The sequence below is a fragment of the Lepidochelys kempii genome, chromosome 1, assembly GCF_965140265.1.
Source record: "Lepidochelys kempii isolate rLepKem1 chromosome 1, rLepKem1.hap2, whole genome shotgun sequence".
Taxonomy (NCBI): domain Eukaryota; kingdom Metazoa; phylum Chordata; order Testudines; family Cheloniidae; genus Lepidochelys; species Lepidochelys kempii.
The window spans coordinates 333,990,533-334,017,953 of NC_133256.1; positions in this window are offsets into that span (position 1 = coordinate 333,990,533).

Below are 27,421 nucleotides of genomic sequence, written 5' to 3' on the forward strand. Positions count from 1 at the left end.
CAATATATCTTTTTTTTACATCTGCATGCAGTATTCAATATGTGGGCATACCATGGATTTATGTAGAGGCAATATGATATTTTCTGTGTTATCTATCCCTTTCTTAATGATTCCAATATTCTGTTTGCTTTTTTGACTGCCACTGCACATTAAAGTGGATGTTTGCAGAGAACTATCCACAATGACTTCAAGATCTCTTTCTTGAGTGGTAACAGCTAATTTAGATCCCATCATTTTATATGTATAGCTGGGATTATATTTTCCAATGTGCATTACTTTGTATTTATCCACATTGAATTTCATCTGCCATTTTGTTGTCCAGTCACCGAGTTTTGAGACATCCTTTCGTAGCTCTTCACAGTCTCTCTGGGACTTAACTATCTTGTATAGTTTTGTATCATCTGCAAATTATTTCACCTCACTGTTTACCCCTTTTTCCACACACTCTTGTTTTTGTTGTTGGTTTTGGTCCTTGGAATGTACTACATCAGTGGTTCTCCAACCTTTTCATTCTGCAGGCCACGTCCTCAGAGAGAACTCCCCTCATGGAACCACCCTCCCACCCCAAACTGTCTTCCCAACACTTGGCTCTCAAAATATGTCATTCTGTGGCTGCCAAGGAAGAGCCTCACAGACCACAGGTTGAGAACAGCTGTATAGACTTCATGGATAGTATCAAAACATTTCCCTGGCGGCACACAGTAGGATCCTTCCCCCAAATTGGCTTTATTCACCCTCATGGAAACTCACATTGAATATTTCCAGTTGGCAACTGGTTTCTGAAACAAACCAATGTATCCACCAGTAAAAAACAAGGAACCAGTTAAAGAAGTCCAATGCAATATACAGGAAATTTTCACTCAGGCCACCCTCCCCAACAAAATTCTACCCTCAGTTACACCAGTGCCACTTCAGTAATTTGGGCTGTACGGGTGGAAAAGAGGGCAGAAATTGGACCTATATCTGCCGTTTAAATGGTGCCTTTATTGCTGAAAGGCACCTTGATACTTATCTATCTTGGTTTTAATACCAAGTTTCTCATCATGATATCTGATATGATGGTAATATTATTGTAAGCTCTTTGGGACAAGAGGAATATTTTCATTGTGTGTGCATACAGCGGTCAGCACAGTGACCTCCTGGTCCATGGCTGGATCACCAAGCTGCTACCACAATATAAATAAATAAATTATATTAGCATTTAGAGAGAGCTGACTGGCTGGACACTTGGCCTTTACACAGAGAAAAACAGCCCCTGCTTCATAGAGCTGGTGTTAAATTCTTCGCAAAAGTAGCATGTTTTAAGGAATGATTTGAAGGAAGGCAGGGTAGTTGTTCAGTGAACAAGGGAGCATAAAGAATGCCAAGCAATAAGGGGCAACGTTGATTTTTTCTTTTCTTTTTTTTTTTTTTTGCTGCTTTAAAGGGCCGCAAAAATGGATTTCATACCTTGTTTCCTCCTTTAAATGGTCTAGAAAATACAGATGATCTCATCACAAAAACAGTGTTCACGCCGATCAGCCTTGCTTTTGCCACTTGCCAGCCCCTGGTGTCAGGGTCCCAGCGAGAGCAGTCCAGGCCTAGGGTCAGAGTAGGGGCAAACCTGCAGCTGGGAGCCGTAGAGGAGTTCATAGTTATGTCCAGGCTAGTGTCGACACCAGGGGCCAGAGTCTGAATCAGGTTTCAGTGTTCAAGTCAGGAGGCAAAGTCAAAATCAAGCCAGGAATTCAAGGGCAAGGAGCACAAATGGCCATGGCAGCTACAGAAGAGCCACACTGTTGCCTGGACACTTCCTGGAGTGCACTTTGGTTTATATAGGGCAGGGAGCCAATCAGGTGCCATGGGGATGCTGTCTGTCAGCCCCTTGACGTGGAACTTCCCATGGACTGTGGCCACAGCAGGTAATGGCAAATGGAGCACAAGTTGGTTGCAGCTGCTACTAGGTAGTCTAGAGCTGTCAGTTGCCTGGTATTGCTACACACCTGCACTCTAGACCTGTGGGGCCTTACACCTTGCAAGTCAGAATATGATAATGGTTTATACAATGCAAGTCAGAAGTATTCTTAAACTATGGAGATTAACTGTTGTCCTTCCAAATCCTCCCAATCAGATTAACTCTTGTCCTCCCAACCAGATTCTAGATAAATGCCAGGTAAATTACAAGTAACTGCCCTTTTCCAACAGACAACAGTCAGTGAAAAAGAAATAGAGATCCTACAGGACTGACAAAGGCGAAATTCCCACTTATTTTCATGAGTGATTTGCCTTCATCAGAACTACAGAACTGGACTCTAGGTTGCTCTAAAAATGTCTGGTCCTACAAGGGGTGAAGTACCCCTGAGTGATGCCGGGCACCCTCCACATATGTTATAATCAGTGGAAATGGAGGGCACTCAGAATTTCCGAGGATCTGTCTCAAATATTGGAACTATTTTGGATAAGAGACCAAAAAAAATAAGGTATCATGAAAGAGTCTCCTTTCTCATTTCTAAACACAGCCTGCATTCTCTGTACACCATAAAATAAAACCACTTGGAAGTGGTTTTCTTTCAATGTCCACTTTTCCTCTTGTGGTTCATTAGAATAAGATTTCTGAAATCCAATAGAATCAATATGTTCAATGTTTCCAAAAAATATTATGCTAAAATATGTGATAAAATAATTAGTCCATATATTTATTGAAGCTGGTGAAGCCAATATGCCCTCTTGTGGCTATTTGACAATGTGTAAAAGCTGTGAATATCTAATAATAACTGTCTTTTCTTTATAGAGCGAACATGCCTTTTTATTTTATAAGTTAGGCATGGCTGTAAAACCACTGGTCAGGTTACATAAGGTCATACCTTAAGAGCAGAATGAAAAGATACATTCATTGTCCACACAGAGTATCTTTTTTAGGATCAGATAGTACAAAATGTTCAGCCTTAGTCAACATGGTATTTTAAACCATTAATGTTCACAAAAATCTCACTGCGGGCCTACAAATGTCCTTATCTGTTATGGCAGATTTCCCCAAACGCACTGCAAATTTCCCCAAATGCACTGCAAAAGATTTCATAGCTGGAAATTTGCGGTGGGGAGGGTGTTCTCTGAAGGAAAACTAGTGGGGGAAAGATAAGCTTCACAGGTTCCTGCACACTAGGAAAAATGTGTACTAGTTTCTTTGAGACCCTTTGTCCGAATTCCTCAGTCTGATACACCCGGACAACCCATCCAACTTCATACAAGACAGTGCTGTGTTTGAGCAAAAGTCGGACATTGGATCATTTTTACCATTTTCTTTTTCTTCTCTCAGGAAACAAGGGTTCAAGCAGAAGCAAGAGTGAGTTAGGTGATCAAAAAGGTCTTTAAAAAAAGTCAAAAATAGCGTAGAAGATAAGCCATTATTTATTTGGTCATGACAATGACAATGACAATGGTTACAATGGAAATATTCACCTACAGCATGACTGTTGGGTGCCACTATGCTATTAGCATTTATGGTTATGCAGAGCTCCTTTACAGTACTACTCTTTCTTCTATACTGTAAACCAGTGTTTCCCAAACTTGGGACGCCACTTGTTCAGGGAAAGCCCCTGGCGGGCCGGGCTGGTTTGTTTACCTGCCGGGACCACAGGTTTGGCCAACCGCAGCCAATGGGGGCTGCGGGAAGTGGCGCAGGCCAAAAGACGTACTGGCCACCACTTCCCGCAGCCCCCATTGGCCGGGCACAGTGAACCACAACCAGTGGGAACCGGCGGACATGGCAGGTAAACAAACCGGCCCAGACTGCCAGGGGCTTTCCCTGAACAAGTGGCGTCACAAGGTTGGGAAACACTGCTGTAAACATATGCAGCACTGTGCAATGGGTCAAAAGATCCAGAGAAATTCTTTGGCCTGAATATCTTGCAATCTAAGGGTCTGATCCAACACCCATTGAAGTCAATGAGAGTCCATTTACTACAGTGGGTACTGGATTTGGCCCACTAGGGTCATGTACAACATAGAGCAGAGTGGCCTACAGCCAGTTAAGTTGGACTGTGGAGGAAGATACAGGGTGTGGAGTCATACCTAATGAAGGAGTCAGCATAAAAAGACCTCATGAAAGTCATGGGTTTTAAAGAGGGATTTGAAGGAAGGGCAGTAATGCTAGTATTAAATTAGATTGTCATCTTTCAGTCCCTCCCAGAGTAAGGGCAGCTTACTGCTCTGAGAGTCACAGTTCAGTCCCGGTTTCTTTGAGCCGGGGGGAAGGAAACTAACAGAGCCCTTTTCTGGGCACAGCTTATTTCTCCCTCAGCTTATTTCTCCATCTCAGCTGTGCTGGCTAGAGAGTTGAGGGGCAGAAAGAAGACTCTGCCCACTCTCACCCACATGCAGGATGGGGACTGGCAGCTGTGCAGAGACTGGTTTACCCCCAGTGCTATTAATCACGATACAGGCACTCATGCAACAGAGTGCAGGGGCTATTTACTCCCCTGCACAGGTTCACAGCCAGCATCATGATCAGGAGTGTCATTTGCCATGGGGCAAGGGGGGGCGTTGCCCTCCTAGAACTTGTCCCCACCCCGACTTTCATAGATCTATATACAACACTCCCCACCACCCCCTCCAACTTTGCAGGATATAATATAATCACACGTAATGTTCTATATGCTGACACAACTTTGCCCCCTCTCCAGAATTTTTCTGAAATGATGCCTCTGATCGTGATCTGGTCCTTTGTTTTCCCTATAATATAGCTTGAGCAAAACCTCCACGCTTGCTTTAAGGCAGTGGCTGTCAGAAGAGCTTGATATCATTAATGGATTTCTTGGTGATTTTAAATACATTTATTTGTTTTTAATTTGGATTAAACAGGTAAGTGCAGTGACATGGACAACTGAAATCCATTCTCCTATCCACCAGGGTACAGACCTATTTGGGAAAGACCCACAGAAGAGAGAACTTACAAATATATTCTGTTTTGGAAAGTTTTTTATTTTTATTTTTTCACCTCTCTTTGCTCCTTAATCCTGTATTTCAGGTTTTACCTGGTACAAAAAAATATGATCAACAAGTAGCTGCAGAGCTGGGAGATGGTAGATAAGATTCCTCTAGGCATACCAAATTATTAAAAAGAAAAGGAGTACGAGTGGCACCTTAGAGACTAGAGACTAACCAATTTATTTGAGCATAAGCTTTCGTGAGCTACAGCTCAATGCATCCGATGAAGTGAGCTGTAGCTCACGAAAGCTTATGCTCAAATAAATTGATTAGTCTCTAAGGTGCCACTAGCAGTCCTTTTCTTTTTGCGAATACAGACTAACACGGCTGCTACTCTGAAACAAATTATTAAAGAATTTAGGAGTAAATTGCTGGTTGTAACACTAGGGGGAAAATCTGATTGAATATTAGAACTTATGAAGCTGTATGCTTTACATTCACTATTTATTATATTAGCACTTAGAGCTCCAAACTGAGTGCTAGGTAATATATGGATGTCAAATAGAACATAGTCCCTGACCCACTGACTTCACTTTCTATAAAAGGAACAAGGTGCAACAGGTGTATGTAGAAAGAGAAGTCAAGGCTGACATTTAGGGTACATCTACTCTGAATCTGGAAGGTATCATTTCTAGCATGCGGAGACATAATTGTGCTGATCTAGCTAGGGCACTAAAAATAGAGGTGCAGCCACAGTAGCATGAGTGGTAAGAGGGGCCAGCTGCCCCAAATATGTATTTAGGGGTTTGGACGGGATCCATACTCGTGGCAGCCAGCCCCTCCTGCCAACATGGCTACACTTCTATATTTAGCACACTACCTCAATCAGAGCTAGCATGAGTATGTCTATTCGGGCTGGAAATTATACCTTCCAATCCAGTGTGGATTTACCCTAAATGGGAACGGAAGGCTTCATGTATCAGTAAGGTAAAAATGGAAGCGCAATGCTTTGCTGCCTAATATATGGCAAGGTACCAATTTTTAGTCATAATAGAGCTGATCCTGAAACGGAATCCATTCAAATTCTACAGAAATCAATGGTATTTGATGGTGCTCAGCATCTCACAGGACTGGGCCCCAATTAAGTTAAGCCACACTGAACATTTGACCAGTTCCTATGTGCATTCCTACCTTCATTTGGGCCCAATTCCATTCAGGGTTGTGCCCTTATGAGGTAAGCACTTGCAATTTCCATTGCCTTCAGTGAGAGCTAACGGTGCTCAGCACATTTTGGAATCTGGCCCCAAACCGCCTTAGAACCATGGCCACAGGAGCAGGAATTTTGTGCAATGATCAAAGGCAGAATCCAAACCCAAATATTAATGTATATAAAGTAAATACTTACACAAATGCCTGTTAAATGTCTCTGTCGGTCCTAACTAGAAAAAGGTAAAAACATGCAGTGCCATGTGTATGGTAACATAGATCAGAAATTCATTTGCATAAAAATTCACTAAAATTCTGTCTTCCAGATTATGCAGACCATACTGTCAACTTTATTTTCAAGATGTGTGATCTACAGCTGATTTCTATCCTCACTGGAGTCAGTGGCAGAACTCTCCTGGATAAAGAGTATGTCTCCACAGCAATTAAACACCTGCGTTTGGCCCGACTCAACTGACTCAGGCTCATGGGGCTTGGTCTGCAGGCTGTAAAACTATGGGGTAGATAGTTAGGCTCAGGCTGGAGCCCGGGCTCTGGGGCCTTACCCCCTTGCTGTATAGACATAGCCTTAATGTCAGAGCCTGCACTTGCTGAAGCCAATCAGTGTCAAAAATTGACTCATTGACTTCATTGGGAGCAGCATCAAGTGCTTAAATAAGGCCAGGACTGTAACATAGGGATAAATTCAGCTCATTTTTAGATGGGTACAACTCCCATTCAAAGGGAGCTGAACCCACATTAAATCATCCCCTTGTGTTTCCCATGAAAATGAGTGTTATAGCTAGAAATGATTTCACCTAGTTTCTTATCTCCAAACACAGGCTCTACAGTTCTATTTATCTTTAGCATGAACAAGGCTTTGTGTTCCCCTGAATGTCACTTTTAATACCCAAAATACATATGTGTGGTTAATTGAAGAAAAACATTCAAGCAAAGATACTATAGACATAAAAAGCTCTTTGTGGCTTCAAGATATAGTTTTTGCCTAAAGTGCCCCCTATTTATTTTTTGTTTTCCACCTGATTCAGAGCAAGACTCACTATGAGCGATCACTTTTCAAGAAAAATACCTGTTAAAAGAAATCACGTCTGAGTGATTTATACGGTGCATTGGGTGGACTTAGAACTTTGGCTAAAATGTTGTCACTGGTAAATTCCAACTTTGAGTGCATTATAAGATTTTGTCCTTTGCTAACAAATGTTAAATTAGTTACAGCTTCTTTACAAGAACATATTGTTTAAAATTCCTTGAGCCCGTTTTCTCCAGGACCAACTGGGCCAAAGGCAATTTGAAAGCTGTGGGTCATCCTCACACTGGTTCGGAAGGGGAAAACCTGAGTCTTTTTGTGGTGTAATTTTACAAATTGCCTTTATTCCATCTATTTCCTTCTCTTCAGTATTTTGTTCAAATCCACTCCACTCTGTAGTTGGGGGAGGGATAGCTCAGTGGTTTGAGCATTGGCCTGCTAAACCCAGGGTTGTGAGTTCAGTCCTTGAGGGGACCATTTAGGGATCTGGGGCAAAAAATGGGGATTTTCTGCAGAAAAGGACCTAGGGGTGACAGTGGACGAGAAGCTGGATATAAGTCAGCAGTGTGCCCTTGCTGCCAAGAAGGCCAATGGCATTTTGGGATGTATAAGTAGGGGCATAACGAGCAGATCGAGGGACGTGATCGTTCCCCTCTATTCGACATTGGTGAGGCCTCATCTGGAGTATTGTGTCCAGTTTTGGGCCCCACACTACAAGAAGGATGTGGATAAATTGGAGAGAGTCCAGCGAAAGGCAACAAAAATGATTAGGGATCTGGAACACATGACTTCTGAGGAGAGGCTGAGGGAACTGGGATTGTTTAGTCTGCAGAAGAGAAGAATGAGGGGGGATTTGATAGCTGCTTTCAACTACCTGAGAGATGGTTCCAGAGAGGATGGTTCTAGACTATTCTCAGTGGTAGAAGAGGACAGGACAAGGAGTAATGGTCTCAAGTTGCAGTGGGGGAGGTTTAGGTTGGATATTAGGAAAACCTTTTTCACTAGGAGGGTGGTGAAACACTGGAATGCGTTACCTAGGGAGGTGGTAGAATCTCCTTCCTTAGAGGTTTTTAAGGTCAGGCTTGACAAAGCCCTGGCTGGGATGATTTAATTGGGGATTGGTCCTGCTTTGAGCAGGGGGTTGGACTAGATGACCTCCTGAGGTCTCTTCCAACCCTGATATTCTATGATTCTATGATTCTGTAAGGACTAGATTTACACACAGAGTGCAGATGTTGAAACTGAGTTTACAGTGCATGCTTACATTTGAAAAAACAAATTCATTTAACAAACCCAACCAGAAGGAGATGGTGCAGTAGTCTGAGCATCAGATTTGAAGGACTCCCTTGAATAACAAGAAAAAAAGTCCTTGTGGCACCTTAGAGACTAACAAATTTATTTGAGCATAAGCTTTCGTGAGCTACAGGCTCACGAAAAAAAAAAAAAAAACTTCTGTAGTGATAATCAAGGTGGGCCATTTCCAGCAGTTGACAAGAATGTGTGAGGGACGGGGAGGGAATAAACATGGGGAAATAGTTTTAATTTTTGTAATGACACATCCACTCCCTGTCTTTATTCAAACCTAAATTAATGGTGTCCAGTTTGCAAATTAATTCCAAATAAAGACTGGGAGTGGATGTGTCATTACACAAAGTAAAACTATTTCCCCATGTTTATCCTCCCCCTCCCCCCACAAAAGGTTTTTTTTTTTCTCTCCTGCTGGTAATAGCTTACCTTACCTGATTACTCTCCTTACAGCGTGTATGGAAACACTCATTGTTTCATGTTCTCTGTGTATATAAAATCTCCCCACCTGTATTTTCCACTGCATGCATCCGATGAAATGAGCTGTAGCTCACGAAAGCTTATGCTCTAATAAATTTGTTAGTGTCTAAGGTGCCACAAGTCCTCCTTTTCTTTTTGTGGCTACAGACTAACACGGCTGCTGCTCTGAAACTTGTTGAATGACAAGGACAAGTAATCTCTTCGAATGTAGACAAACTGAGTCTCATGCAGAGTTTTTGCCTGTTTGTTAGGTACCAGATAATCAAATGCCCTCAGACTATCATGAATATTAACTGCATTGGCTTGCAATCTACTTCCAGATGCATTAAAGTCAGCGGAAGTAGAAGTATCATAGAATATCAGGATTGGAAGGGACCTCAGGAGGTCATCTAGTCCAACCCCCTGCTCAAAGCAGGACCGATCCCCAATTTTTGCCCCAAATCCCTAAATGGCCCCCTCAAGGGTTTAGCAGGCCAATGCTCAAACCACTGAGCATTGGGGTCTCCTGGATTAATTCAACACCTGGCTTTCTCTACAGGTTTCTCTAGAGAACCTAATCTAAGCCCCTGTGAGTGGAAGGGAAATCCAGGGAGGCCAGCAGAGGCTACACAGAACACATCATATTTTGAGTATCTGCACAATCCACTGTGAACTGCATCTTAGACTGATAGGGTTTATTTTGTGGGCTGATCTTGGAGGGGTATCAATAATTCCCCCCCCCGCCCAATTTGCACTCACTTTTTGTAATGTGGGGGGATTTGCTCTCACTAGCACTGGCTTGTAGCATGCTCTGTGTCAGCTGTCTCCTTCCCAACAGCCTTTCTTCACCCATTTTTGACTGCAAAAATTTGCCTTCGACATCTAAAACAATCATACTTGATTCAAACTAAACAAATATATTTCTAATTTTGTTTATTGCTTTTTCCAATACAAATAGTTTGTGAAGTTTTACACTAAACTTAATTCAGTTTACATCAGCAACATTTCTTGATGTGGCTATGTCTGGCTGCCTTTCAGTCTTTTGGCCTATGTTTTTTTTTTAAAAAATGACAAATTCATAAATTTAGCATCATTGAAACCATGTGCATCTACATCAAAGTGGCCAATTATTCAGTGGCTGTATCAAATGTGACTGCAGTAACTTGACCTCAAATCTGGACAATCTGGAATGTTGCTTTATATAAAAAAATATCTCTGAATATGGAACTTGATATTGTGGGTTGGGTAGGTCCAATCTTATCCTATCAAACTGCAATTATGAAGTGATATATATCATACGTGTTTTGGTTAGTTAGCCTTTATATTCTCTTTTTGGGGCTGATTCAGCTCCCAGTAAAGTCAGTGCAACTTCTGCAATTGACGGAAGTGGAATCTGGACCTAAGAGCAAATATGGTGAATATTTTTAAAGGAGCGTTCAGATTAAAAGACCCTATCGTCTGTGCAGAAACATGTTGACTCTTTCGACACTGCATGTAGGCGTTAGAGCTTTGTAAGTACACAGACATTTGTGCAAAAAGAGAGCCAGTGCTGGAGATGCTTAAAAACTTCCCCTTCCCCCAAACCTCCACTGCTGCCCCACCTCTTCCTGCCCCCGCTCTCCCCCTTCCCACCCAGGTCCACCCCTCCCCAAACCACGCCATATCCCCGCTCCTCCCTCTCCCTCCCAGCGCCTTCAGCATGCCGCGGAACAGCTGATCGCTGCGGACAGGAGGTGCTGGGAGGGAAGAACTGGCTGCTGGTGGGTGATAAGCACCCACTACTTTTTTCCCCATGGGTGCTGAAGCCCTGGAGCACCCACAGAGTCGGCACCTATGCTCCCAGTTATCCCTCCTTCCCCTACGCTCCAGTTCACACCTTCCTTTCTGCTGCCCCATACCCTTAGAGCAGTTACCTCTGTGGGATACAAACTTTGTCATCACATCTTGGCTTCTGTAGAACACTTCGCAAGCTAAATAAATAAAGGGTCAATTCCTCAGCTGGTGAAAATAGGCATAGCTCTGTTGAAGTCAATGGAACAGCACTAATATATACCAGCTGATGATCTGGCCCGAGGTCCTCAGGATTCAGGAACCAGATTGTATCTTTGCTTGTTGCATAAAATACTCTGTACAGAACATACAAGGCTCTATGCAAATCTTTCTTAATAACACTATTTGTTACACAATCTGTCTGCTATATTCAGTGCACAGTTTGTTCCATACCTATTTCAGACCTGATGGAATGTGTTCCCCGCTTGATCTTCCAACCTAATCTCTTTTTAATTTTTTAATTAGAAGTTGGATGGTTGGCACCCTGCTTCTTGTAAAAGATGCTCTGTAAAGGCAAATTTCTCATCTTACTCCCAAACAACAGATCGAGACTCACAGATTCTTCCCAGTTTAGCTTGGCATAGCCTGGGTAACCACGTGATCTTATTACTGCTACAATCCTCCTCCTTTCGATTGTTTGTTACTTTTGTTCATTTATTCCAGATTCAAATTGCATTAAAATTTTTCCTGTACAGTACAAACCTGTTTAGCTGAATGGCCTGGGGGACAGCCAAAACTTTTGGATAACTGGGCATTTGGTTAAAAAAAAAAGGGCTATTTTGAGCTGCAACTTCATTGATATACATATACAGGGAACAAAGGGAGTAATGCTGATGTTTGCTTAAAACTGTATACTTTCTTAAAAAGAGTAAAAAAAAACTTTATGGAATTTATTAAAATGGCAAAAATGTATTAAAACCACAGTGGTCATAATTTAATTCTGATTTATTTATTTTAAAACTGACTAATCACGGTGTGTCGTTCGTGTAGGTCTCCGTAACGGTTCAGAACTACTATACAAATACAAGGCTAGTGATTAGCTCTAACAGGCACTAGGAGGCTACTTGAACAGTTTTTAGCAGTTGGCATAGGGCTACAGGGGGACACACTGTGGATTTAGATCACTAGGATTTTTGTATAAAAATAATTTGGCAACTGCAATTCTATGTAAAATGATAAAATGAATCTCAGTGGGGTCTTGGGGTGCTATAACAATAGAAATAATAAATGCAAATATTAAAGAGGACAGATTGAGTTGGGATCCACTTTGCAGCTATGACTTTTGTGAACCTTTATGCATTTAAGATTAGTACATAGCTTTCTTCAGTAACACTGGCCCTGATTCTTTCTCCTGTGCCAATTTTATACCAGCATAAGTCCATTGTCCTCACAGGAGTTGCATGGGTTTAACTGAATTATTATGTCCTAGCTCAAGCAAAAATTGTGGGTTCAACACAAGAATTAATGGGTAAAATTCTATGGCCTGTGTTATACAGGAGGTCAGACTAGATCAAGGTTTCTCAACTCAGGAGTTGTGACCCAAAATTGGGTTGCCAGAAGGTGTCAAAGGGTGATAGGGCTGACTGGGCTCAGCTCCCCACTCTGGGCTTTGCGACTGGGTATGTGGGGTTTCAGTGCCACTCAGGTCTTGCCCAGCCACGCCAATGTCATGGTGATGGGCATCCAGCTGAGCCACATTTGACTGAGGCGTGCTGTGATCCCATGCACCAGGGAGTAAAGTCACTCACACAAGTTTGGCCTCACCGGCCCCCATAACAGAGGGGCCAGGCAAAACCTGAGCAGCACTTGCATCCCTCATGGTGGCACCACCCAGGCCAATGAGCTGAGCCCAGCCAACTCTGTGGCACAGGAGCTGGGAGAAAGTAGCTGACGTCACATTCTCTGGTAAGTACCAATCACCTGATGTACTCCTCCCCATAGCTGGGTGAATCCCACTCTGACATACCACCCCTCCTGGCCCCAGATCTATCCCCCTGCACCTCCAACCCCTTCTGCCTTCTACTCTTTCCCTCAGCCTCACCACTTTACCCTCAGGACTCCAAACCCCCCCCCCTTTTATTCTCTGCCCTCATGGGCCATGTGTGGGACCTGTGTGTGTTTTGCGGGAGGTATCAGCTTACTGCCCCTCCCCTATACCCCTCTGACCCTCAATTCCTTATCCAGCCCAGTCCTTCCTCATTATACCCCCAGGCACGTTAATCCCCCTCACTTCAGCTCCAGAACCCCAAATCCCTCCACCCTTGACCTCTGCCATCTGTGTGCCATGGAGGGGGCTGTATGTTTTGGGGAGATATCTTTTCTTGCTGCCCTTCTCCCCAGTTGCTGGTTGGAGAGGTTCCCCAGCTGTTCACATCTGTCTGCAGCGTCTAGAATTTTAGCCCAGAGCCTCCCCCCAATGGACCATTGCTGAGGGTAGGGGTGGCATGGGGCTAGGAGCATTTTTTCTGGATGAGATAGTTCTTTGGGTCACAATAGGCCATCAAGGTGTACAAATGGGGCCTGAGCCTAAAAAAGTTGTGAATCCTAGTACCTTCTAGCCTTAAAATCTCTGGAGAAATCCTGGCCCCAATGAAGTCAATGGCAAAACTCCCATTGACTTCAACAGAGTCAGAATTGAACCCTATGACTATAAATTTGGCCCAACTCTCAGATAACAATAAAGCCACTTAACAAAGCTTTTACAGAATTGTAGATTCATCGCTTTTCTGCTAATAATCAATGCAGTGTAACAACAGACTTTAAATTGTGACCAGTCTGTTTGCAAATGAGGGATACCCTCATTCACGATCACTTGGAAATCTTCAAGTTTGGCAGCACGAGAGCACTTAGGTTCTTGGCATTTTATTTCCCTTATTTTTTAAACAGCCATTTTTAATGCAGTTTTCTTGGCCCACAGAGCCTGGTTGGAGTTTCAGCTCCTTGCTGCTTTTATTCAGACCCTATACAACGTCATTCGTCAGCTTGGTTTTATGCAACACTGGCTGTTTGTGAAGCTCAAAAGCTGTTTCTTTTGGCAACTTTGAGCTAGGGTTCAAAATGGGGCTCTAGTTTAGAGCCACTAGCTTTTGGGTACACATAATACAGCATTTTAAGTTTCAAACCCCAGCAAGCTTATATTGCAGGTGCAAGTTGTCAAAACTTGTGGTTCTTTAACTTCAACCCAAAGAAAGATATAACTACATCCAGTCACATATTCAAATTGTAAATTACATAGCCCCAGTCACTTGATGACCCTCTCTTTTTTGTTTCTTGAGTTTAGAATGAAACTATAAAGGAAAGCAGACTTGGCAGGCATCTGGGTGGTTTCTGGAGGGATCTAAGCAACTTACTTCCAGGTTTTGTGGCATTTATGGTAGAAATGGGTTTAGTGTTTGTGGTTTCTGTCTATGGAATATCACTGGACACGTGCACAGAGGCCTGTTCTTCATTTTCCAGACCAGCAAACTTAGAGAACACTGGAAAATCTAAGTCTGATTTTGTGATGCTTCACAATTAAGAATTCACAAACCCAAACCATGCATCACATTACTCTTTGTTTTGTTTTGTGTCGGGTTTTTTTTTAAAAGAGGCAATGACCAGTAAGTTTCAGCCTAAATTTATGGGGGTAGGTTTGATTCCACTCCTTTCCCAAGTGGCAATGAGAATAAAATCCCATGCGCCAATCAGAACTCAAGCAAGGTGTGGAAGGATCATTTGGAGGGTGGAAGGGAGAAAGGTTTCATAAAACCTTGTTGTGATGGGTTCCCCGCAGGGTGCCAACTGGAACTGGGGTACCACTGAGCCTGTGTGACCCACCAGCCTGGGCTCCCTTTACACTGTACTGCTGTGACAGGCCCTCAAGCCCCCTCCAGCACACAGACAGGTAGGGACTCACCCAGCTGCAGCTACACACAGATGCTGAGATCAGCTCTGCATGGGAAGGCTCAGCTAAGACACCTCCCAGTTCCTAAGGCATGCACCCACCTCTGGAGTGTATACCGTCTTGTGCTGCACAGAGATCTGTACAGCATAAGCTCATGAAATTCACCCGTTCCCTCAATGTGGAGAAGATTATACACAGCTTTCTGCCCCAAGTTATGACTTTCACACACTGGTTTATTAACTACAGAAGATAGATTTTAAGTGATTATAAGGGATAGCAAACAGATCAAAGCAGATTACCTAGCAAATAATCAAAAACAAAATCTAAGCTTAATATACTGAAGAGATTGGATATGAGTAGTAAATTGTCATAAATATAAAGGAAAGGGTAACCACCTTTCTGTATACAGTGCTATAAAATCCCTCCTGGCCAGAGGCAACACCCTGTTACCTGTAAAGGGTTAAGAAGCTCAGTTAACCTGGCTGGCACCTGACCCAAAGGACCAATAAGGGGACAAGATACTTTCAAATCTTGGGAGGGGAGGCTTTTGTTTGTGCTTTTTGTTTACGTGGTTGTTCTCTCTTGGGACTGAGAGAGGCCAGACAGAAATCCATCTTCTCCAACCCATCCTAATCCAAGTCTCCAATATTGCAACCAGTATAGGTAAGCCAGGCAAGGTGGATTAGTTTATCTTTTGTTTTATGTGAATTTTCCCTGTGTTAAGAGGGAGGTTTATTCCTGTTTTCTGTAACTTTAAGGTTTTGCCCAGAGGGGGATCCTCTGTGTTTTGAATCTGAATTCCCTGTAAAGTATTTTCCATCCTGATTTGACAGAGATGATTTTTACCTTTCTTCTTTTTTCTTTTTTTTTTAAATAAAATCCTTCTTTTAAGAACCTGACTGATCTTTCCATTGTTCCAAGATCCAGGGGTTTGGGTCTTTGATGATTTTGTAACCAATTGGTTAGGATATTATTCTCAAGCCTTCCCAGGAAAGGGGCTGTGTAGGGCTTGGGGGGATATTTTCGGGGGCAGACATCTCCAAGTTGTCTCTTCCCCTGCTCTTTGTTTAAAATGCTTGGTGGTGGTAACATACTGTTCAAGGACAAGGCGAAGTTTGTACCTTGGGGAAGTTTTTAACCTAAGCTGGTAAGAACAAGTTTAGGGGGTCTTTCATGCGGGTCCCCACATCTGTACCCTAGAGTTCAGAGTGGGGAAGTAACCCCGACAAATTCTCACCCTTATTGTTGATTTAGGCAGTTTGCAGAGATTCTTGAGGGCAAGCTGCACTTGCTTGCAGCTTAAACCCCCAGGTATTTCTTTCACAGGCTAGAAATCCCTCTAGCCTGGATTCAGCCCTTCTCCCCTAGTCCAGTCCTTATTCTTCAAGTGTTTCCAGCAGTCTTCTTGGGCGGGGAGTCAGTGAAGAACCACAATGATGTGACTCCCCTGCCTTAAATAGCTTTTACATATTGGCAGGAACCCTTTGACTCCCAGTTTGGTTCCCACGCCTGGTCAGTGGAAAAACACTGGTATTCCAAGATGGAGTCCAATACCAGGTGACTTGGTCACATGACCCCATAGTGTCATAGCAGCCATGAGTCAGAGGCTGTTTATAGTGCCCCCAGGAAGGCTCCTGGGTGGGAGATTGACTTCTTCTAAGACCTATTTTTCTTTCTATTGGCCCTTCCCAGACAGCCATCTAAACTGATTGCATTCTGCCTAGTGGGCGTTTCCCAAGTGTAAACACATTTGTAGTAGATGCATAGGTAATATTCCTAACTTCAGATACCAAAATGAAACATGCATACAAATAGGAGAATCATATTCAGTAAATCAAAACCTTTTCAATGATATCTCACATGACCTATCTTGCATAAAATACATAGTTTTTGCATAGTTATGCCCTAATCATATCCTAATAATATCTCTATGAAGAATATGGGCATAGTGTCACACTAGTATTGGAAATATTACATTTTTAAATTAAAATAAATAACTGCGGACTGAGATTGATAGATTTTAAGGCTAAAAGAGACCACCATGATCATCTAGCCCAGTGGTTCTCAACCTAATTACCATGTGGGCCAGATATGTAGCTCTCTGTGTGTTGTGTGGGCCACATCCATACAATATATATGTAACTTTAGCGCGTGGCCAATATGGAGTCTGCTCTGCAGGCAGCTTTGGCCAAGAGACGGCGTGCGCAGGAATGCAGCAGGAAAAATCCCTTCCACCCCAGGGGCACCTGTTCCAAACCCCCCAGAGTGAACACACCCACCCACGGGAAAAGTACAATGGATATAACAAAGGGAGATATTTATTTACAGAGGGATGAGAGGAGAAAAACAACAAGGGGAAATATAGGGGGAGCAGTAGAACAAGGTTACATCCAAACCAAGGCCCCACGGGCCCAGTGATAGCAAGGGCAGGCACTGAGCAATGTGTCTGCACACAGAGGTCAGGAGGCCTGAGCAAAGTTCCAGTTCAGTGCTGAGTCTTGTGTGCCCCTGGTCGTCTTCAGCGCCAGTGAACTTTCCCCAACAAAGCCCTTCAGTGCCCTCTTCTGCCCCTCTCTGCAAAGCCACACAGAGCGACAACCGCCCCACTTAACTAGCTACCAGCCTCCCTCCTTATTCCCAATGCAAAGTCTCAAGCCCTGGTACTCACAGCCCCATGCAGCTCTGGGCAGCAGTGAAACTGGGTCCAGCTCCAGCTCCTTCCTCCCTGGCACAGTGCTCCTCCTGATTCCTGTCCTGGGGTGTCCCCACTCGGCCGCCCTGTCCTTCCCAGGCTTCAGGCAGGTTCTCTGCTGCTTCACTTTGCGAGGGCCTGTGGGCTGCCGCCCTTCTTTCTCTCTCCCTGGCTCCAGAGCCCCACCTGGAGTTTCCCTCCTTTCTCTCACTGCTCCCTCCTCCCCCCTTAGGAAAAAGATTTAAAGGGGCCATGCTTTCTAAACCCCAAGGGGTTACACATATCTACTACCTGTATAGCCCTGAGGATGTCACGAGGGCCGCAGCTGTGTGCTGATTGGTCCGCAAGTGGCCCACGGCCGCTGATTGAGAACCACTGATCTAGCCTGACCTTCTACATAACACAGGCCATAAAACCTGTAATTCCTGCATCTAGCCCATAACTCCTGTTTGAGCTATTGCATATCTATTAGACATCCAGTCTTGATTTAAAGACTTAAATGATTCTTAAGCATTCACATTCAGCATTTGAAATCTAACCTCTGCAGCATGGTGGTAGTGTATAAGATCTAGATAGAAACTGTCTAGACATCACCTAAGACAATGGCATATTAGATATAGCTTAGTCAATTGAAATTCAATGAAACGTTATTTGCAACTAATTATAATGAACATGTTTTCAAGGTAGAAAGTAAATTTGTTGGAATTTTTCCACTTTTAGGGACAGATTCTAAGAAGTCTTGATTAGTCACATCTCCAAGTCAATAGGAATTGCAGATGCTTAGCACCTTTCAGGATCCAGCCCGTAATAATAATTCAAGACACCACATTGAGACAGAATATACCCTTGTATTCATACCTGACACACTGTTGTAATAATCTTTGTACAAAGTATGCTTTGTAAGTATCATTTGATAACTCATAATTTGCTGGGTAGTATTGTCCAGACAAAATATGTGTGGCAACATTGCATGTGAAGTTATAAGATTCCACTGTATGGTGTTATTAACACATGTTCCAAACCCAAAAGCCCTGCCCCAAACTGAGGTTGGCAAACAGGTCTGTCCTAAACCAAGGGATGTGTGTTTTGCTTAATTTGTATTTAAGCAGTAAACAGAACCATCGAGCAGGAAGAGAAACAAAGGAAGCAGCAGGGAATGTCCTTCCATGTTGACTCTTTGCCTCCTGATGCCCAGGAGAAATATTTTTCAAAAGAGGCACTGACACTATAAAAAGGAGGAACAAACTCTCCAAGGACCTCTTCTCTTCCTGCCCATTGTATTCACTGTACTGAAGCAACAAAGGAAGCATCTGTTAAACTCTGGGAGTAGGGATCCTGGCCTACAGAGTTTGGTCAGTAAGACTGCTGAAAGCATGTGGTGAGAAACTTTGCTTGAGTCTGATATAGTTTGTTAAATTAGGTAACAGTGAACTTCTTCTCTTTATTTTTTCTTGTAACCATTTCTGACTTTCATGCCTCATTACTTGTACTCACTGAAAATCTCTCTCTTTGTAGTTAATAAACTTATTTTATTGTTTTAGCTAATCCAGTGTGTTTAAACTGAAGTGTCTGAAAAACTCCATTTGGGGTGACAAGTTCTGTGCATATTGTTCTCTTAAAGGAATAACAGACTTAATATAATATATACTGTCTAGGAGAGAGCTGAATGTATTTCCCTCCCCCCCAGGATGTACATTTCTGGGGGGAAATCTACAACAGGGGGTGTGTTGGGGTCACCGTGCAGTATAACTAAGGTAGGAGAGAGCCAGAGTGTAACTCAAGTGTGGTTGGTAGGCTGCAGCTATACATCGACACTCAGGGTGTGGCTTGCATGCTGGAAGGCTGTTTGTGAGCGGCCCAGGTGGGAAGTACTTCAGCAAGGCACTGTAAGGTACCCTAGGTTGCAGGGCAGGGATGACACAGCTGCTCATTAGTCTGGATTGTACCCTGGTACGTCACACAGATATACAGAATTAAATATAAAAAATTCAACTCTGATTTATCCCCCAGTCAAATCCACTGACCCCTTATTTTCAGTCTGTCACTGTTCCTGTAAGCACATTATCCTTTCCACAAACACTCAAGAAGAAAGATGCAATTACATTTACAACAGTTAGATTATATATGTTCTAAATTACAGAACAGATACTATTCTGGAGTACATAACCTCACCAATATGTAAAGCAAGATGTAATATAAGAATCTGTCACATTTTCCTTAACTTAAACAACACATCAGCATTACCATTTTTCATTGGCAGTTTGATAAGTGTTTTGGAAGAGGCATGCAATAAAGTAAATTAAGGTCCAATCCTACCATCTTTCCCCATGTGGCAATGGGAATAGAGTCCCAGGCCTTAATGGGAGTCCTGAATGCACAAGCATCTTCCTTTGTGTCAGGTTATTCTATAATTGTCCATTTAGAAAGTTTCTTGCACTCTGAAGCACCTAATTCTAGCCACTGTTGGAGTCAGGTTGCTGAACAGATTAATCCCTTCCCTAGTATGGTAGTGCCATTTCTATGGTCAAAAGATGGATTTAGTTATCTTTAGTTACCCTGAGTGCTTAGAGTTCATTAAGGAAAACACAAAGAGAAAACATTGGTACCTTATTTCCAGCTTTGATTTCTGATGACAACTCCTTCTGCTGACAAAAAGATACCATCTTCTCACCATAGATGGAGTAGGGGGTGGGGGCAAAAGGAGATACAGGAGAAATCTAGGATTATCCCCTTGCATTAAGGAGCTAAAATCCAGGAGTGAAAATCCTGACTAAATAATATAGATGGGTATTTTAGCTGCACTTTTCAGGTAGCTTTGCTGAATGTTCCTTTTCTATATTGTATTTATGTAACGTTGTCCCTTACAGAAACCAACTGAGCTATGAGTTCATGAATCACTATTTCATCACAGGGAGTCATGGACAAAAACTGTCCAGAACAATGTGCTGACTGCATCCTGCACTCATTGAAGGCAATTAACGTTAAGACTTCAGTGAATGTGAGATTAGAAAATTGTTAACTATGGAACATATCCTGAGGTCCTTAGTTAGTCCTCCATCTTTGTAGGATACTTTTCTCTGTGTATTACACACACAAAATTCACAGCTCAACTCAAAACAGTATGGGCCTGATCCTCAGATGCTGTAATTCACTGTAGCTCCCATTGACCTCAATTCAGCTGTCGCATAACCTGGCAATTGGATTGAAGACATCTCTGTTATGTATTATAGGATATTCTGCCACCAGTTATGCCAAGTGATATGCTGTATTTTTTCCAAATATCAAATGTTAACCAAAAAGACTATAAATTAGTCATTTTCCATTGTGGATGAAGGTTGCTTCCTAAGTATTCCAGTATTTAGAATATTTTGCACTTCTGTGCAACTTGCATGTGTTTGGAGAGGAAGATTTCAATACAACATGGTTAATATGTACTGGCCACATACATGCTCAAAATACCACAATCAAGTGAATGCAATAAAATGTTTTACAAGCACTAACATTCTTCCGAGGGATTAACTTTTTTTTCAGAACAATGGATCTAAAAGTAACATGAACTTCAGAAGAGTGTTTACCTTGGTTTTAACTTACATTAAATTATTTTAGCCTTTGGCTTTGTAGCATCATTATTGAATTGCAATTTGAACGATCTTCCTTCTCCTCAAACCTTATTCGTGCCAAGAGAATGATTGATTAGCTGTGTTTGCAATGAGTTTATTACTTTTTAATGTAAAGACATTTCTTCAGTGCCTACATCCATAACAACTTATACTTGTATGGCAGTTTGGTTATACCATGTTTGTATTTTGCTTCCGTTTCTGAAACAAATCAGTAGGACAAAGTTCACTCTTAATTTTGCATGTTGTCATTTCAGGACATTATGGGCCTAAACCTACTAGTCTATCATACTCAAAAATCCCATTATATATCATGGGAGTATTAGATATTCCAAGGAGGCAGAATAAAGCTCAATGTGCATCACTGAGGAAATATTTCTCGTCTGGATGGTTTGTTGACTCTTACATAATCAACATCATAGCTAACACATAGCATATAGAAACAAATAAATAAAAAGGTAGAAATCATTCCAAATAAGACACATTTAAATACAATCCTTTAGTTTATAATGGCGATCACTCAGTTTTTCCTGTTCATGGAACAAACCTCCAACAGGGTTTGAATGCAGGACCTCAACAGACCTCTACTACTTGAGGAGTTCCTTCATTAGCTGGTAGCAGTAGTAGGTTGTGGTCCTCCAGCAGATCTTACATTAGAGGGAAAAAACTCTGAGTATGTTACATTATGAAAGTAATATCTTTGAAAAGTAGAGTCAAACACTGTCAGTTACATCAGTATGACTCCATTGACTTGTGCCAGATGAGGTTGAACAGTGTAGATTTTAGCCCTAGAACTTTATTTTGGAGTTATATATAGATGTAAAGCTGGGAACTAAGCTTGTCAACTACAAAACAAGCTAAATTCTAGGTGCATTTCATGCTTTTAAAATCTTCCATCAGTTCCTATATAAAGTTAAAACAAAATACTACGCACTTATCCTTCTGTAGGTTACAAAATGTAACTTTAAAAAATAAATTTTAAAAGGGCAGACTTGGTAAGGGGCCCAGCAAACTTTTCCCTTTCATTCCAAATAAAGTAAGAGGTAAGATTACATAAACTAAGTTGCACTATATTGGGGGAGTTTGCCATTTTTCAACCAGTGGGAGAGCTTGCCTTGATATCAAGAGATTAGTTCATTTTCCTCACTATCTTAAAATGTAATTTTTCAAAAGTTTTAAAGACTTCTCCAGTGCCTCACAAATTTTAAGGTTGTTTTATCCTTTAAGTGACCCATACCCAGTCTCTTATTCAGTTGACTAATTTTCTGCCTTTTCCCATTAAGATTAGAATTGAAAACTCTAAAAAATCATTAAGTGTCAGAACAGTGGGAACAAGACAATGTTTTGGCTCGCTATTAATAAGAGATAAGTTTACTGCATACCTCAAAAGAGTAAAAATGATTCTGTAGTTCACATATTAGCCTGCTAGAAAGAGGAGCCTTGAAGAATTTAGATGTATGCCTATTAAGCCACGTATTTCAACCATAATTCAACCCTCTCTGGGGGGATTTGTCAAGATTTTGCCCTCAAACATACATTGATGAGAACATTCCATTCAAGTAAAGGTGAATCATTGTGAAGTGACGTGGGGTGAATCATTGTGAAGATGAAAAAAGAAAAGGAGTACTTATGGCACCTTAGAGACTAACCAATTTATTTGAGCATAAGCTTTCGTGAGCTACAGCTCACTTCATCAGATGCATGCTGTGGAAGGTGTAGAAGATCTTTTCATACACACAAAGCATGAAAAAATACCTCCCCCCACCCCACTCTACTGCTGGTAATAGCTTATCTAAAGTGATCACTCTCCTTACAATGTGTATGATAATCAAGTTGGGCCATTTGATTATCATACACATTGTACACATTGTAAGGATGAGCTTTACCCTTATGGTTAAGGTATTTGTCTGTTCTCTGAGAGTCAGTTATGTCTTAGCGGCACGTTAAATGACAGAAATAGCAATACAGTAGGTATCACTTAATGAGGATGGCTCATCCGGGAACTTGAACTGAATGGAGCCATCCTGAATGCCATTTCAAGGTCCAATCCCTAATGCCCATATGTGTTCTACTGCCAAATTGGTCCTTCTGATTCTGTAGATCAGATGGGACCTCCCACACTTGCATTGCCTTCCGAGCCAGTTTCTTGCTCTCCCTAAAGTACATCAGGAAGGAAAAAGGGACAGTTTCAGTATATTAGAACAGGGAGTGCTGATCGGGTTGGTGCTGTCTTCTTTGGTCTGCCCTCATGCATTTGGCAGCTGGCTATGAGGGAAGCACTCATAGTATGATGACATGCACAAAGGGGGGAGGGTCAAGTAGGGGCAGCTCCCCAATAATCGACAGGGGAGGCACAGAACTCCTCCAGCCCCAGGGTTCGAGTGGGGAGAGTGAGCTCCTCTGGCCTTAGGGCTTTCCAGGCCACAGGGCCACAGTGGGAGCGGACAGCCCCTCCAAAAGCATTGACATTTAAATTCCTGTCCATGCCCCTGATAACATAAATATGAGAAAAACAAATATGCAACATCCCACCTAAAGTGGGGAAAAGTGGGGGGCTGGGGAAGGGATGGGAGGAATGACGAGGAGGAGGAGAAGAATTGAGGGGAGGTGACCAGACAGTGGGTGAGGGTGACAAGTATCAGGCCCAGAGGGTGTAATGTGGCTTAGGTAGGGCAACTGGAGATATCAAAGCAAAAACAGAAGTTTTGAGATAGTTGAGCCACAAGAAAACTTTCCTTATAGTTCTATACAGAGATTAACCTCCTCTTGTGCCTCCCCCCGAACCCAAACACCCCAGTCTTTGTGGGAGTTCAGCCGCAGACTGGCATATGGTGTCTCAGGTCCTGCTCTGGCTCTGATTTGTTGAAAAGATTAATAGATTTGGGGCCAGACAGGACAATGAGCACTTTTTAAACTCACTTTGCCGATTAGGACTATCTGTGTTCCAGGGAGATGTCTCTAGTAACAAAGTCCTGCAGCTGATAGAAAAGTATGCACATCTACATCTTTGTTAAAACATGGAGCGCTTCTGTGGACTTGAATATACAGTGGGGCAAATTCTCCTTTTATTTACACCCGCGCAAGTATTTTCAGCACCTAAAGTTTCAGACTGGACACTGAATTCATTATATGACTAGCACTGATAATCAAAGGATGCACTATTAAAATTTCAGTGAAGATTTACTGGAGAAACAGTATTATTAATAGCTGTTTCATATAGATGGTTAAAAATAGGGCATTACACTTTCTTTTAATTGATTTCTAAAATGCACTCCATATTGCACCTTTGCCACCACTTTTCCTTTTTATAATACTAATTTTATGAGCTCTGATCATAGGAAACTTACCCTATGTATCATGATCAGTGGACCTGGAGTCAGAGGGAAAATGTTTCCTGGAAGTACTGTTATTGATGGGAGAGTGGAACAGGGAATGTGGGGAGGTAGGCTGGTTGCTACTCAGCCATATGGACAGAGCAGTCCATAGGGTTAAATAAAGTTTCACTTGTTCTGTTTAAACAGCATTCCACTTTAGACTTTATGAATGAAACACTGTGCAGTCTGCTAAGGTCAAGCTTGGGATAGTTACAGTTAACGTGAAAGGCAAGGGAATTCCATCTGTACAAGAATACAATTTCTTTTTTAAAAAATCACTTTGAAACAAATGTATTCAACTCCAGGAATGTTGCATATGGTTATTACTTTGTTCCACATTACCAACATGCTTTCTTTGTACTTGTCCTTTGAGACAACTAGACTGCCGCAACATTCAGATTAAAGCACCAGAGTGGGAGGTTCATGTTGCAACCCAGAGCCGAAAGAGCAACATAAGATATTGTAGTTAAGTGGTTAGAGTAGGCTGTTTGGTAGGAATGCCAAAATTGGACTGTTCAAATGGCCCCGCTCCTCTTGGAATCAAAACACAGTGGTAGCAAGTTTGGGAAGGAGGGCTGGAAGAGACTTCTCCAAATAGCCTACTTCCTCCATTGGAACCAGAGCAAAGCAATTCAATCCGTTCAAACTGGTTCCCAAATACGTCTGTTCTACCCAAACACTCCACGTCCAGGCTGGCTTTGTTTTGCTAAACTCATAGTTTAGGTTAAGCTATCATAGAGCATTCTGTGGCTCCTGGAAGTACAAGCATAAACAGAGACCACTGTTGACTTTTTTTTACTGACCACATTAGATTCCTCCTGTCTCAATTGAATGGGATGATCTCTAGGTGGCTTAGCACCTCCCAGGCCATCTCTAAACTCAGAAGTCTTAACAGAAATTTGGTTCATAAATGTTTAAAATAAGTAAGTGGATGAGAATTATCTCAAGGTTGGCACATTTGCTCTTGGACGATGCTGGATCTTCAGTGGAAAAGGTGAAACATGGGATTGAAACTATGCTTTACCTTCCATTATTTGTTTATGGTAGCATCTACAATATGCTAGGCATTTTCCAGACACTCAGGAACAGACAGTCCCTGCTTAGAAGAGCTCACAGACTAGGGATAGAAAAGCATAGGTTGCAGAAGGGAATCAAACACCAATTCAGCTTTTGTACAAGTCACCTAGATTCACTGCAGGCAGCACAACAGAAGTGGGTCCTTAAGAAGGTCTTAAACGTGACCCTTATGGCTGAATTCAGGCAGGTCAAAACATGCCTAGTCAGCCACATGGAGGAGATTGTTCAAGGAGCTGACACAATTAAATTATTGCTCAACAACTAAAGCAAAGTTGACCCAAATCAGAGGCACATTTTAAACACGTGAAGCCTCTTTACTGCCTTATTTTAGAGATATATTAGCTTTGGAATGTGTTAGTTATCTAAGGCCTGTGATGGGTTATACAAACGCCACACTGGGCAACAAGAGGTTAAGGAACTTCTCTGGGCTCAGCCAGCACTGCCCCACCACACCTGTAGCAAATGCACCAACTGGAGGAGAAGTTAAAAGGCAGGGGAGCAGCTCATTTGGTGGCAGACCAGGGAAGAGGGCAGACCTGTAGCTCCAAGTGTGAAGAGCTGAGGGAAGGCAGAATCTCTCCCTAAACAACTGCCCAACAGTCCCTCCCTGAGTGAAGGGAGAGTCTGCTGCGGAAACAGCCTGAGAGGGAAGCATTCCCTTCTCTCTCTTATATGAACTCCAGACTTGGTGAAACTCCTTTATTTTGTTTGGACTACTGCAGCACGGGAAAGCCCTGGGACAGAGCTAGCCCAGGAGGCTGGGCCATACTGCAGGAGGAGGCAGTTGCTGCCCGAGAGAAAAAGAGGGTGACTTCATTATACACAGCTCCCAGGAGGTGCCTTGCAGTGAGCAGACACCCCTTACACCTCCTTAACCCAGATGATGATGTTGAGACAATCGCAGGTGGGGATAGGAAGCGGGCCAGGGAGAGAAGCCTTAAGCACCCCCAGCTGTCAGATTACTGACCACCTTCAGAGGGTGGTGGGTCAGAGGCTGGTGGAGTGGGAGGTCCCTGGCTTCCCTATCAACAACCCCCCTGTACATGATGGGCCTAAGCTCTGACCACTAGGCAATGCTCCCCTCCCAATCACCCTAAGTGAGGACCGTCTCAGGGCCTAATTCAAACTCTGCTGAAGTCAATGGGCTATGCAATGTCAATGATGCGTCAAATGAATGCTTACTCTGTGTGTTATGTATCCAGCTTTGTGTAACTCGAAAAAAGAAAGGAAAAAACCAAGATGGATATAAATTGACACATCACAGTGTATGGATTTGAAAGAAAAAAAAAAGTAAGGTGGGAAAGTTTTCCTTTGATTGACTTCTTTACAAATAATTTATCTTAGATTTTGCCCATGTGGGATGCCAGCAGCCTGGGGAGCTAGCAGGCCATGGAGTTTGGAAGCCCAGGGCTCCTCTAGTCCTCAGGCAACTACTGATCTTGAAAGCTCTGATGGCTGCTGACTTGTACTTGTAGTCTTGCCAGTTTAATTGCTACTGTTCAATGGTGAGCAACCCTGAAACTGATCAAAGTCATGTCCATTTCAGTCAGCAGCTGCTGGGGTTCTGGGGAGAACACTTGGGTTTGAAAACACCCTGTAATGTTTCCAGTTCACAGAAAATTTAAAAATGTCCATTTCCCACAAACCAGAAGTTCTGAATTTTGGCCAGCTCTACAGAATTTTGGCCAGGGCTTACGTGTTTTCTCACTACCAAGGTATATCTGGGTTTCTGAAAATAAACTGGGTAGGACTGGAAGCTTAGAACCCAGTTTGAGAAAAGGTGAATATTCTTTATGTGGACATTGTTTAAATACCCTTATTAGAAAACACATGCTTCACTTTTCAGGTGGAATATATAGTACTCGGGGGGGAAGCAAATATCCTTCATTTCTCTAGTGCTTCCTACTAAAAGCTTTGCTTACCATACATTTTCATATCTATGTTTACCTGTAAACAAGTCTCCATTTCAGTTCTGCTTTAGCCTCAGCTGTAAGAGAATTACAATTTTCGTCATGTCAGAACAGGAGC